The sequence below is a fragment of the Styela clava genome, chromosome 3 (assembly GCF_964204865.1).
Source record: "Styela clava chromosome 3, kaStyClav1.hap1.2, whole genome shotgun sequence".
Classification (NCBI taxonomy): domain Eukaryota; kingdom Metazoa; phylum Chordata; class Ascidiacea; order Stolidobranchia; family Styelidae; genus Styela; species Styela clava.
Window position 1 is genome coordinate 490,332 of NC_135252.1, and position 13,439 is coordinate 503,770.

A 13,439-nucleotide genomic window follows, 5' to 3' on the forward strand; every position below is an offset into this window, starting at 1 on the left:
TATGTATGCCATTTTAAACAGTCATAAAAGCTTATTCAAGCAGTATATGAAGGTTGAGCTTTGCATGAAAAACTAAAGTTGAATCTGCATTACTTCTCGCTTCATTCGAAGTGGGATATCTTTGTAATACCTAGATGCCCCAAATAAAATGGAATCCACATATTCGTGAAAGAGTATACGCTACAATGTTTTGTTTGCCGGGGGTGTGCTACATAGTATTAAAATTCAGTCGTATTTTGCTCTCTATAGCTTGGAGTTTCTAAATATTTAATCCGCATTAGTATTGAACATTGGCACACAGTTTTTGATCAGTCACTAAAGTGAAATATCTGTCGTGCAAAAAGTGACTCTGTTTTCGAACTGCTTCATCTATTATAGCAGAGGCTTGTTTCTCTCCTATGGTATATCATGCACCAGTGGAAGATAAAATTCTAGAAAATAAAACACAGGGAGACCTGCTAGGTAGCACACATCAGCTATTTAGAAAGTTTACATTCAAATCCAAGATTCCGTGTTATTATTTGTACATTGCTTGAATATAATCAAATATTCACAGTATCTGGTATGTACGATGCGATGCCTTAGGCTAGTGGTTAGCCGCGCCCTTTTTTTAGCGTGTTCCAAAATTTTATCTAACCCTCTATAGCTAACAATAAAACAGATGATTGAGGCGAAAATATGTTTTATCCAAAACACCTTGAAAATACATGGGTGGAATTGCAATCTCTAAACAATAAATAAATGTAGATATACAAAATAAGACGGGCAAGATCAAATCTAACAAATATTTCTACTTTTAATTAGCTTCATGCACTCTCCAAAAATTTTCGGTAAATAAAAGCGTTAATTTTCAGTTGTAGTTCATTTCATATTCTTTCAGAAAATACATCGATATCAGTTTTATAAAACCGGTTTCATTCAGATATATGCCTTCACATTTTAAAAACTACCTGATATACTAATAGTTTTGTGAGACTTCAAAATTCGAAGGGCGCTGGGATTTACATATTTCAGAGAGAAAAAAGATACTGAAACGGCTTAATCATGTGACAAAACACAGCATATCGCCTGGTTGTCAGTCCATGTTTGGTATAGGATTAGTTGGCCAGTTATCAGTTTTCAGATGTATGGTCTTGATGGTGGAGAAAGCCGTAACGACCAGCGCTTACATGAAACACCTTATGGCGACAGGGAGTCCTGCAACACTCTCGCATATAATCATTCCCGTATGGGATTCGAACCTACGCAGGTTAATTAGAGGTTCTGTGACGAGCGTATTCTGAGTGTTCAGCATGATGCACCACAACACCGAGCCAAGAATATTTGTTGCAGAGCTTTGCTCAACATTATCATCCGTTCTGGACAATCTCAATAGGGCGCTGGGTCATATTGTATCTCTAATTCTGTAAAACCGTGTACAAACGCTTTTATCCGCAATTTAATGAAGTGTGATAAACAAATGGCTGTGGGCGGTGGGTTTCGATTGCAGCTTGCAGAATAGCAAAGGTAGGCTCTCAGATGCTAAAAATGACTTCTATGAATGGACATTTTTCTGAAAAATTGCTCGAGCTCACCAACGCTTATTTGAATTCACTAAGCGAAAAATATGAGAAATTGCATTAGCCTGTATCGAGTGTATTTATTGTTTTTTTTACAGAAAAACCAGAAACTAATCTTATACGTAAACCTCATATCAACAAAATTGTTGTCATTGCAGCAGCATACTACATTAATGCAATTTATCTGATTGGAATGAGTAAATTACTTTTAATTACGTAACAATAATTAACTAATTGCAGCATAAGATTTGTTTATTCTATTTGTTTACGTCTGTGTTTACTTCTGAGCATGGGTGAAATCGGTTTGCTTTACATGTAGTTGTTATATCATTTAACATAGCTGTATGAAAAATAATGTTCAATATTAATATTGTAATGAAACTTAAATGAGGAAAGATTTGATGTAATTAGTTTTCAAAAATGATTTCAATTACTATATTTTAGACATAAATTTAGATTAGTTCACGAAATGCAAGATGACATCTATATATATGTGAAAACCATCATTTCAAAAAGGAATCATATCCACTATCAGATTTAATATGACGAAGTTACAACTCACCAAACAGCAAGTTTCTTTTATAGATATCAAAAAGGGAGAATGTGTTATAATAGAGGTTATAGCATGGTTTATTTGACAATGATGTATGAGGTGAAGTGACACAAATATATTAACAAGTCTCAACACAGACGTAACATTATTATTCATTTACAGGTGTCTTTTTATATTAATTTTATCATTGCAACAAAAGTCTACATCAGTAAACAAGTCGGAGGTTTGTTTGGTCACTGGGACTAAACCCAGTCATCATTTCGGCCCTGGGTCATGATATATGGCCTAGGTTTAAGGTGGTTTTGAAAAAGTTTGGGATGGATTCTTAAAGAAATTTGATTATCGATCTGTATTCAACCGCATTAGAGTCTCCACCTTCCTGATTTATTTTTATTTCAGATTTCTGGATCGTTAATTTATGACTACAGACCTTTTGGGTGTGCGACTATGGCGGTCTCCGGTAATTAGGAACTCCATGCGCGCTTCCCGTCGCGTCTGGAGGGAAGGAAGGCCTGGTGTGGACTTTCTAACCGTTGTTGTGTTTGCGTATATGTTTCATAATTAAACCTCATCAAAAGTTTGCATGTTCCTCTATAATTTAACTACTAAAGTTAATCAAGTCTTTTATAAACGTTGTTACACCGATTTTCAGTTCTTCCGAAGTGTTTACTTTTAGTCCATCACAAATGAAATATTGTAACAGGATTTAACACTTACTGCATAGATTCATTATTCCTCGATGTACAACGTGACCTTATTATATTTCATCAATTGCTCGGATGGCGAAAATTCTATTAGAGTACTGAATGGGCACTGTAATTTTATTGCGTATGCCATTGGGTGTCCATAAAGTACTTTTTTTAATTGAAAAGGGAATTTATCGATGCCATATTTTGTTTTGGCTCTCTCATATGTATTAAATGAAGTAAAAATACATAAATAATTACTGATTCAATACAAAAAAAAAAACTGGTTAGGTAATTTTGTGAAGGACTTTATGCACACCATGTATATATAAAAGCAAACTAAATATGGCAAAATGATCTTCAAGTTGTAGCAATTTCCATATTAGTGGAACACCCAACAGTTATTCAATTATATTTAGACAATATGCATATAATGATATAAAATTCTGATTTAAATGTTAACTTGCAAACCCTTGAGCTGTATTGTCGGAACCCTGGTTGAAAACCATTGCTATACAGCATATTGTCTCATTTTTGTAGATTTGATAAGAGGACGTCTTATCGGGAAATTTCAGCAAATTCTTGGCTGTGTAGGTATTTTACATACTTCTGTGGGTATCATTCTTTACGGTTACCGTACATTTGAACCCACTTACATTTGAACCCATGTGTATATCCGCGGGTTCAATCTACATACATGGGCTAAAACCCATGGGTTAGGGTTAGTATGGGTTCAAATATCCGCAAAACGGAAAAAAATTTCATAGGTGCAATATGCAGGTGCAATTGTCGTGGGTTCAAATGTACGTGGGTTCAAATTTACGGAAACCCTTCTTCGCTTGTTTCTGCCACGGCTTAGATGGTGGCACCGTTCCCATCAGGATGTGGGGCATGATGCAGTCAAGTGTATGTATAATAAGATGCAAGTAGTACTGCTCATGTTTGTGTTAGTCAGATTGATGGAGTAGGTAAACTGAAACCATTCGGGTATTAGGTGTACCGCCAGTAACATCAATTACTTCAACAATCGTCACGCTCATAATTACCTCACAAGTTCACATTGATAATAAGTAAATAAAAATAACGTTTACTTGTAAATATATCATGGCCAGTTACACGTCTCATTGCGGAAGGTTTTTAACACAGCAATAGAAGGTCCATGTGCGCCGTAATTTAAGTTAATGTGGCGATAGTTCGCAGGCGTAAATTAATGCGGCCCGCACGTTACCGGAAATGTGTTTATTTTTCCCGCAAGTACATAAAGTTTGCCGACCACTGGCTTAGTACGATTAGTCACACCGCCGTACCTGTTAATCTACTGGAAAAGAAAAATAAGAACACCATGAAGAAAGAAAATGCACTGCACATAGAAAACAATATAAATACAAAATACGATAAAGTAACTGGACATGGACTGGTAACCAAGGAAGAGGCTATGATTGTCGTATGATCAAGCAGTCTTATAGTTTTCCCTTCCCCCAGGATAAATATGTAAGATCTTACCTTATCTCATAACCGACATGGAATGGTACCAAGGCGAGCACATGTAGTGCGCCATATGAATAAGCTATCTTATGGGCTTTCCATTCCCCCGGGATACATTCAGGTTTGCAAAATGTACGTAAATATCACTATATAAAGTTTGAAGTTTTTAGTGACCAATCAAAACACAATATGAAGCATATGATTGCCACCAGCCATATTCCCTTCGATAATAAACATAGCACAAGCATGATATGAAGTTTCCATTTGACATATTATATTATCCACTTTTAATTTATTGTGTGTTGTGTCTCGCACATGACATGCATTTATTATTGCTTTATATTCTTTTCAAATCCCACCAATGTTGCAATGGTGCCTGGCATGTTCAGTAATGTTTAATTACATTTCATTTTACTGTCGAGTTCCAAGGTACACGAAGCCCTAAAAGAGGTAGCTCAGTCTCAGTCTTGTTGTAGTTCTGAACAATTACGGTGAGACCCAAACTTCAATATTTCCGAATTATTAAAATGTTCGAATATTGATAAATTTTGATATATTGATCAAATTTGTTGATACAGGGGTGTCACTGCGGATGCTTGAACACGAATTGGACATTTGATTCCTTCGGTCGCTTAAGAAATTTGCAGTTACTAATCTAGTAGCATCAGAAAATGTCATATACGTACATAAGTAGCACCCAATCAATAGTTGCCCATTCATGGTTACAGTTTTTGTTTTTATTTTCAAGAATGCGATTGAAGTCTGAGGTCAAAATTTTATATTCATTGCACAGGTGCAACTAGCTATTCAACTAGTACCATTTCCTTAACTCATATACGGAGGCCTCAAAATTATTTCAGGTCAGCACAAGTATCTGCAGGCTCTGATTTTATGAAAATTGGGGTCGCGAAAAAAAAGTTTGGGAACCACTTGAACTAATATATATGGCATCTATGTGGGCGCAAGCGACATTTGTCATGAGTTAGAACAATTGCAGTCAAAGCATGTTCCAAAAATGTACCTTGGGGATGGCAGCGTCCCACTTCGAGGCAAATTCGATTCCGATTTATATTTACAAATTGTTGAAATTCAAACATGGCATGTTGGCTGAAGTGATTGACAACTAGTTCGTGAATTTATGTGTAGCCCATGGATACAGCGCTCGCGTGGTGAGTAGTGTAGCTGTTTTCTCAATACGTCCAGTTCTATTATCAACTCGTTGAAAAAATTGCTGGGTCGATTCTTTGGATCAACCCGTTTATTGACAGAAGGGGGATTTCTTTGATTTGTTTAAAATAACGCCACGGCTGAAATCCCCTCCTTACAATAAAAGAATCAGCGAATCTGGTTTGTCAAAAATGGACGGGTATTTTCCGGACGAATTCCACCAAACTATATTTTATGTGATTTTTCTAAAGCAGGTAATCAAACAGAATGGAAAATGATTCAAATGAACATGACCCTCGTTAAATTGCATTTGCATTTCTTTTTTATATATTATCTATATATATATTTAGCTCAATATCAGATGGCAATAGCTAATAAAAATATTCCAATCAAATAGAGCTATTGTTATTGAAAAGAGTACTGAGTATATATACTTAAGAACTACTAATCTGAAATGACATTTAATCAGCATCAATCTTCTGTTAAAAACTACAATTTTCTCAGTTAAAATTATTTGAAATGCACAGAATGCAAGGCATAGCTATTTCCAAAGATTGACCTAGTAACTTGGTTCACAGGTTCATATAGAGGCTTTTCGGTCCCGTGAAAAAGTGTGCACGGACTATAGTTATGTCGTGCGTTTCCTCGACACTATGTATGTCATTTTAAACAGTCATAAAAGCTTATTCAAGCAGTATATGAAGGTTGAGCTTTGCATGAAAAACTAAAGTCGAATCTGCATTACTTCTCGCTTCATTCGAAGTGGGATATCTTTGTAACACCTAGATGCCCCAAATAAAATGGAATCCGCATATTCGTGAAAGAGTATACGCTACAATGTTTTGTTTGCCGGGGGTGTGCTACATAGTATTAAAATTCAGACGTATTTTGGTCTCTATTGCTTGGAGTTTCTAAATATTTAATCCGCATTAGTATTGAACATTGGCACACAGTTTTTGATCAGTCACTAAGGTGAAATATCTGTCGTGCAAAAAGTGACTCTGTTTTCGAACTGCTTCATCTATTATAGCAGAGGCTTGTTTCTCTCTTATGGTATATCATGCACCAGTGGAAGATAAAATTCTGGAAAATAAAGCACAGGGAGACCTGCTAGGTAGCACACATCAGCTATTTAGGAAGTTTACATTCAAATCCAAGATTCCGTGTTATTATTTGTACATTGCTTGAATATAATCAAATATTCACAGTATCTGGTTTGTACGATGCGATGCCTTAGGCTAGTGGTTAGCCGCGCCCTTTTTTTAGCGTGTTCCAAAATTTTATCTAACCTTCTATAGCTAACAATAAAACAGATGATTGAGGCGAAAATATGTTTTATCCAAAACACCTTGAAAATACATGGGTGGAATTGCAATCTCTAAACAATAAATAAATGTAGATATCCAAAATAAGACGGGCAAGATCAAATCTAACAAATATTTCTACTTTTAATTAGCTTCATGCACTCTCCAAAAAATTTCGGTAAATAAAAGCGTTAATTTTCAGTTGTAGTCAATTTCATATTCTTTCAGAAAATACATCGATATCAGTTTTATAAAACCGGTTCCATTCAGAAATATGCCTTCACATTTTAAAAACTACCTGATATACTAATAGTTTTGTGAGACTTCAAAATTCGAAGGGCGCTGGGATTTACATATTTCAGAGAGAAAAAAGACACTGAAACGGCTTAATCATGTGACAAAACACGGCATATCGCCTGTTTGTCAGTCCATGTTTGGTATAGGATTAGTTGGCCAGTTATCAGTTTTCAGATGTATGGTCTTGATGGTGGAGAAAGCCGTAACGACCAGCGCTTACATGAAACACCTTATGGCGACAGGGAGTCCTGCAACACTCTCGCATATAAGCATTCCCGCATGGGATTCGAACCTACGCAGGTTAATTAGAGGTTCCGTGACGAGCGTATTCTGAGTGTTCAGCATGATGCACCACAACACCGAGCCAAGAATATTTTTTGCAGAGCTTTGCTGAACATTATCATCCGTTCTGGACAATCTCAATAAGGCGCTAGGTCATATTGTATCTCTAATTCTGTAAAACCGTGTACAAACGCTTTTATCCGCAATTTAATGAAGTGTGATAAACAAATGGCTTGACATGTCGACGTTTTTGAGGCATCATATCATATTTCCAAAATTGCAATTTGTCCTTAGTCCTCCACATTCTCAACCATCATTTTCTTTAACTTTGCACAAAATTAGATTTCCCATTTATGAAGTCCAATTTCGCTCTTTCCACCAGCGACCAAAATGCGGTGGGTTTCGATTGCAGCTTGCAGAATAGCATAGGTAGGCTCTCAGATGCAAAAAATGACTTCTATGAATGGACATTTTTCTGAAAAATTGCTCGAGCTCACCAACGCTTATTTGAATTCACTAAGCGAAAAATATGAGAAATTGCATTAGCCTGTATCGACTGTATTTTTTGTTTTTTTTTTACAGAAAAACCAGAAACTAATCTTATACGTAAACCTCATATCAACAAAATTATTGTCATTGCAGCAGCATACTACATTAATGCAATTTATCTGATTGAAATGAGTAAATTACGTTTAGCATGGTTTATTTAACAATGATGTATGAGGTTAAGTGACACAAATATATTAACAAGTCTTAACACAGACGTAACATTATTATTCATTTACAGGTGTCTTTTTATATTAATTTTATCATTGCAACAAAAGTCTACATCAGTAAACAAGTCGGAGGTTGGTTTGGTCACTGGGACTAAACCCAGTCATCATTTCGGCCCTTGGTCATGATATATAGCCTAGGTTTAAAGTGGTTTTGAAAAAGTTTGGGATGGATTCTTAAAGAAATTTGATTATCGATCTGTATTCAACCGCATTAGAGTCACCACCATCCTGATTTATTTTTATTTCAGATTCCTGGATCGTTAATTTATGACTACAAAACATTTTTCGCAAACGGCATCGTATGCGGGAAGAGACTAAATTGCAAATCTACTTCTCGTATATCACCAAAAACATTTTGCACCCCCGAAAAACGCCCCGAGAAATGAACTAATCAATTGTTATGTTACGTCTTCAACAATGTTAGAGCAACTTTGACAACAATTGCATAACGATATTCAGAAACGCGAGTCACAAAAGAGCGCAGAGAGCCGTAAAAAAAATTGTGAGGCTTTTTTGTTTCGTTCTCGTACAAGATATCGTTTCAATTTGTAAAGGAGCATAATTGCCAGGTCGAATTTCAACAAGATTTGTCGTCGTAGAAAATCCAAATCGTTGACCCGATAATAAAAATTTTGATCATTTTTATAGCAAATTCTATTTTTCAATTTCATCAACTCGCCGCCGATAGTAGTCTGATTTATTTTAAAGGAAGTCTATACGGGTCGTAGTACTTGATGTGGTGTGCCCATTCGACAACGGTGAGGCTGCCATAGAGGATGCGGCCCGTGGGAAGCATTCAAAGTATGAAGAGTTATTTCACTCCATTTCTCTTGCCACTGACAAGATGGTGGAGTTTCCCGCATTTGTGGTTGGTTCCCTTGGCGATTATGCCGTGTGGAACCAGACCTTTTGGGTGTGCGACTATGGCGGTCTCCGGTAATTAGGAACTCCATGCGCGCTTCCCGTCGCGCCTGGAGGGAAGGAAGACCTGGTGTGGACTTTCCAACCGTTGTTGTGTTTGCGTATATGTTTCATAATTAAACCTCATCAAAAGTTTGCATGTTCCTCTATAATTTATCTACTAAAGTTAATCAAGTCTTTTATAAACGTTGTTACACCGATTTTCAGTTCTTCCGAAGTGTTTACTTTTAGTCCATCGCAAATGAAATATTGTAACAGGATTTAACACTTACTGCATAGATTCATTATTCCTCGATGTACAACGTGACCTTATTATATTTCATCAATTGCTCGGATGGCGAAAATTCTATTAGAGTATTCTACTGAATGGGCACGGTAATTTTATTGCGGGTTTCGATTGCAGCTTGCAGAATAGCATAGGTAGGCTCTCAAATGCTAAAAATGACTTCTATGAATGGACATTTTTCTGAAAAATTGCTCGAGCTCACCAACGCTTATTTGAATTCACTAAGCGAAAAATATGAGAAATTGCATTAGCCTGTATCGACTGTATTTTCCTGTTTTCTTTACAGAAAAAACAGAAATTAATCTTATACGTAAACCTCATATCAACAAAATTGTTGTCATTACAGCAGCATACTACATTAATGCAATTTATCTGATTGGAATGAGTAAATTAACTAATTGCAGCACAAGATTTGTTTATTCTTTTTAATTACGTCTGTGTTTACTTCTGAGCATGGGTGAAATCGGTTTGCTTTACATGTAGTTGTTGTATCATTTAACATAGCTGTATGAAAAATAATGTTCAATAATTAACAAGTCTTAACACAGACGTAACAATATTATTCATTTACAGGTGTCTTTTTATATTATTTTTATCATTGCAACAAAAGTCTACAACAGTAAACAAGTCGGAGGTTGTTTGGTCACTGGGACTAAACCCAGTCATTATTTCGGCCCTGGGTCATGATATATGGCCTAGGTTTAAGGTGGTTTTGAAAAAGTTTGGGATGGATTCTTAAAGAAATTTGATTATCGATCTGTATTCAACCGCATTAGAGTCACCACCATCCTGATTTATTTTTATTTCAGATTTCTGGATCGTTAATTTATGACTACAAAACATTTTTCGCAAACGGCATCGTATGCGGGAAGAGACTAAATTGCAAATCTACTTCTCGTATATCACCAAAAACATTTTGCACCCCGGAAAAACGCCCCGAGAAATGAACTAATCAATTGTTATGTTACGTCTTCAACAATGTTAGAGCAACTTTGACAACAATGGCATGACGATATTCAGAAACGCGAGTCACAAAAGAGCGCAGACAGCCGTAAAAAAAATTGGGAGGCTTTTTTGTTTCGTTCTCGTACAAGATATTGTTTCAATTTGTAATTGAGCATAATTGCCAGGTCGAATTTCAACAAGATTTGTCGTCGTAGAAAATCCAAATCGTTGACCCGATAATAACAATTTTGATCATTTTTATTGCAAATTCTATTCTTCAATTTCATCAACTCGCCGCCGATAGTAGTCCGATTTATTTTAAAGGAAGTCTATAGGGCTCGTAGTACTTGATGTGGTGTGCCCATTCGACAACGGTGAGGCTGCTATAGAGGATGCGGCCCGTCGGAAGCATTCAAAGTATGAAGAGTTATTTCACTCCATTTCTCTTGCCACTGACAAGATGGTGGAGTTTCCCGCATTTGTGGTTGGTTCCCTTAGCAATTACGCCGTGTGGAACCAGACCTTTTGGGTGTGCGACTATGGCGGTCTCCGGTAATTAGGAACTCCATGTGCGCTTCCCGTCGCGTCTGGAGGGAAGAAAGGCCTGGTGTGGACTTTCTAACCGTTGTTGTGTTTGCGTATATGTTTCATAATTAAACCTCATCAAAAGTTTGCATGTTCCTCTATAATTTAACTACTAAAGTTAATCAAGTCTTTTATAAACGTTGTTACACCGATTTTCAGTTCTTCCGAAGTGTTTACTTTTAGTCCATCACAAATGAAATATTGTAACAGGATTTAACACTTACTGCATAGATTCATTATTCCTCGATGTACAACGTGACCTTATTATATTTCATCAATTGCTCGGATGGCGAAAATTCTATTAGAGTATTCTACTGAATGGGCACTGTAATTTTATTGCGTATGCCATAGGGTGTCCATAAAGTACTTTTTTAATTGAAAAGGGAATTTATCGATGCCATATTTTGTTTTGGCTCTCTCAGATGTATTAAATGAAGTAAAAATACATAAATAATTACTGATTCAATACAAAAAAAACTGGTTAGGTAATTTTGTGAAGGACTTTATGCACACCATGTATATATAAAAGCAAACTAAATATGGCAAAATGATCTTCAAGTTGTAGCAATTTCCATATTAGTGTAACACCCAATAGTTATTCAATTATATTTAGACAATATGCATATAATGATATAAATTTCTGATTTAAATGTTAACTTGCAAACCCTTGAGCTGTATTGTCGGAACCCTGGTTGAAAACCATCGCAATACAGCATATTGTCTCATTTTTGTAGATTTGGTAAGAGGACGTCTTATCGGGAAATTTTAGCAAATTCTTGCTTCTGTAGGTGTTTTACATACTTCTGTGGGTATTATTCTTTACGGTGACCGTACATTTGAATCCACTTACATTTGAACCCATGTGTATATCCGCGGGTTCAATCTACATTCATGGGCTAAAACCCATTGGTTAGGGTTAGTATGGGTCAAATATCCGCAAAACGGAAAAAAATTTCATAGGTGCAATATGCAGGTGCAATTGTCGTGGGTTCAAATGTACGTGGGTTCAAATTTATGGAATCCCTTCTTCACTTGTTTCTGCCACGGCTTAGATGGTGGCACCGTTCCCATCAGGATGTGGGGCATGATGCAGTCAAATGTATGTATATATAATGAGATGCAAGTAGTACTGCACATGTTTGTGTTAGTCAGATTGATGGAGTGGGTAAACTGAAACCATTCGGTTATTACGTGTACCGCCAATAACACCAATTACTTCAACAATCATCACGCTCATAATTACCTCACAAGTTCACATTGATTATAAGTAAATAAAAATAACGTTTACTTGAAAATATATCATGGCCAGTTACACGTCTCATTGCGGAAGGTTTTTAAAACAGCAATAAAAGGTCCATGTGCGCCGTAATTTAAGTTAATGTAGCGATAGTTCGCAGGCGTAAATTAATGCGGCCCGCACGTTACCGGAAATGTGTTTATTTTTCCCGCAAGTACATAAAGTTTGCCGACCACTGGCTTAGTACGATTAGTCACAACGCCGCACCTGTTAATCTACTGGAAATGAAAAATAAGAACACCATAAAAAAAGAAAATGCACTGCACATAGAAAACAATATAAATACAAAATACGATAAAGTAACTGGACATGGACTGGTAACCAAGCAAGAGGCTATGATTGTCGTATGATCAAGCAGTCTTATAGTTTTCCCTTCCCCCAGGATAAATATGTAAGATCTTACCTTATCTCATACCCGACATGGAATGGTAACAAGGCGAGCACATGTAGTGCGCCATATGAATAAGCTATCTTATGGGCTTTCCATTCCCCCGGGATACATTCAGGTTTGTTGCAAAATGTACGTAAATATCACTATGTAAAGTTTGAAGTTTTTAGTGACCAATCAAAACACAATATGAAGCCTATGATTGCCACCAGCCATATTCCCTTCGATAATAAACATAGCACAAGCATGATATGAAGTTTCCATTTGACATAATATATTATCCACTTTTGATTTATTGTGTGTTGTGTCTCGCACATGACATGCATTTATTAATGCTTTATATTCTTTTCAAATCCCACCAATGTTGCAATGGTGCCTGGCATGTTTAGTAATGTTTAATTACATTTTCATTTTACTGTCGAGTTCCAAGGTACATGAAGCCCTAAAAGAGGTAGCTCAGTCTCAGTCTTGTTGTAGTTCTGAACAATTACGGTGAGACCCAAACTTCAATATTTCCGAATTATTAAAATGTTCGAATATTGATAAATTTTGATATATTGATCAAATTTGGTGATACAGGAGTGTCACTGCGGACGCTTGAACACGAATTGGACATTTGATTCCTTCGGTCGCTTAAGAAATTTGCAGTTACTAATCTAGTAGCATCAGAAAATGTCATATACGTACATAAGTAGCACCCAATCAATAGTTGCCCATTCATGGTTACAGTTTTTGTTTTTATTTTCAAGAATGCGATTGAAGTCTGAAGTCAAAATTTTATATTCATTGCACAGGTGCAACTAGCAATTCAACTAGTACCATTTCCTTAACTCATATACGGAGGCCTCAGAATTATTTCAGGTCAGCACGAGTATCTGCAGGCTCTGATTTTATGAAAATTGGGGTCG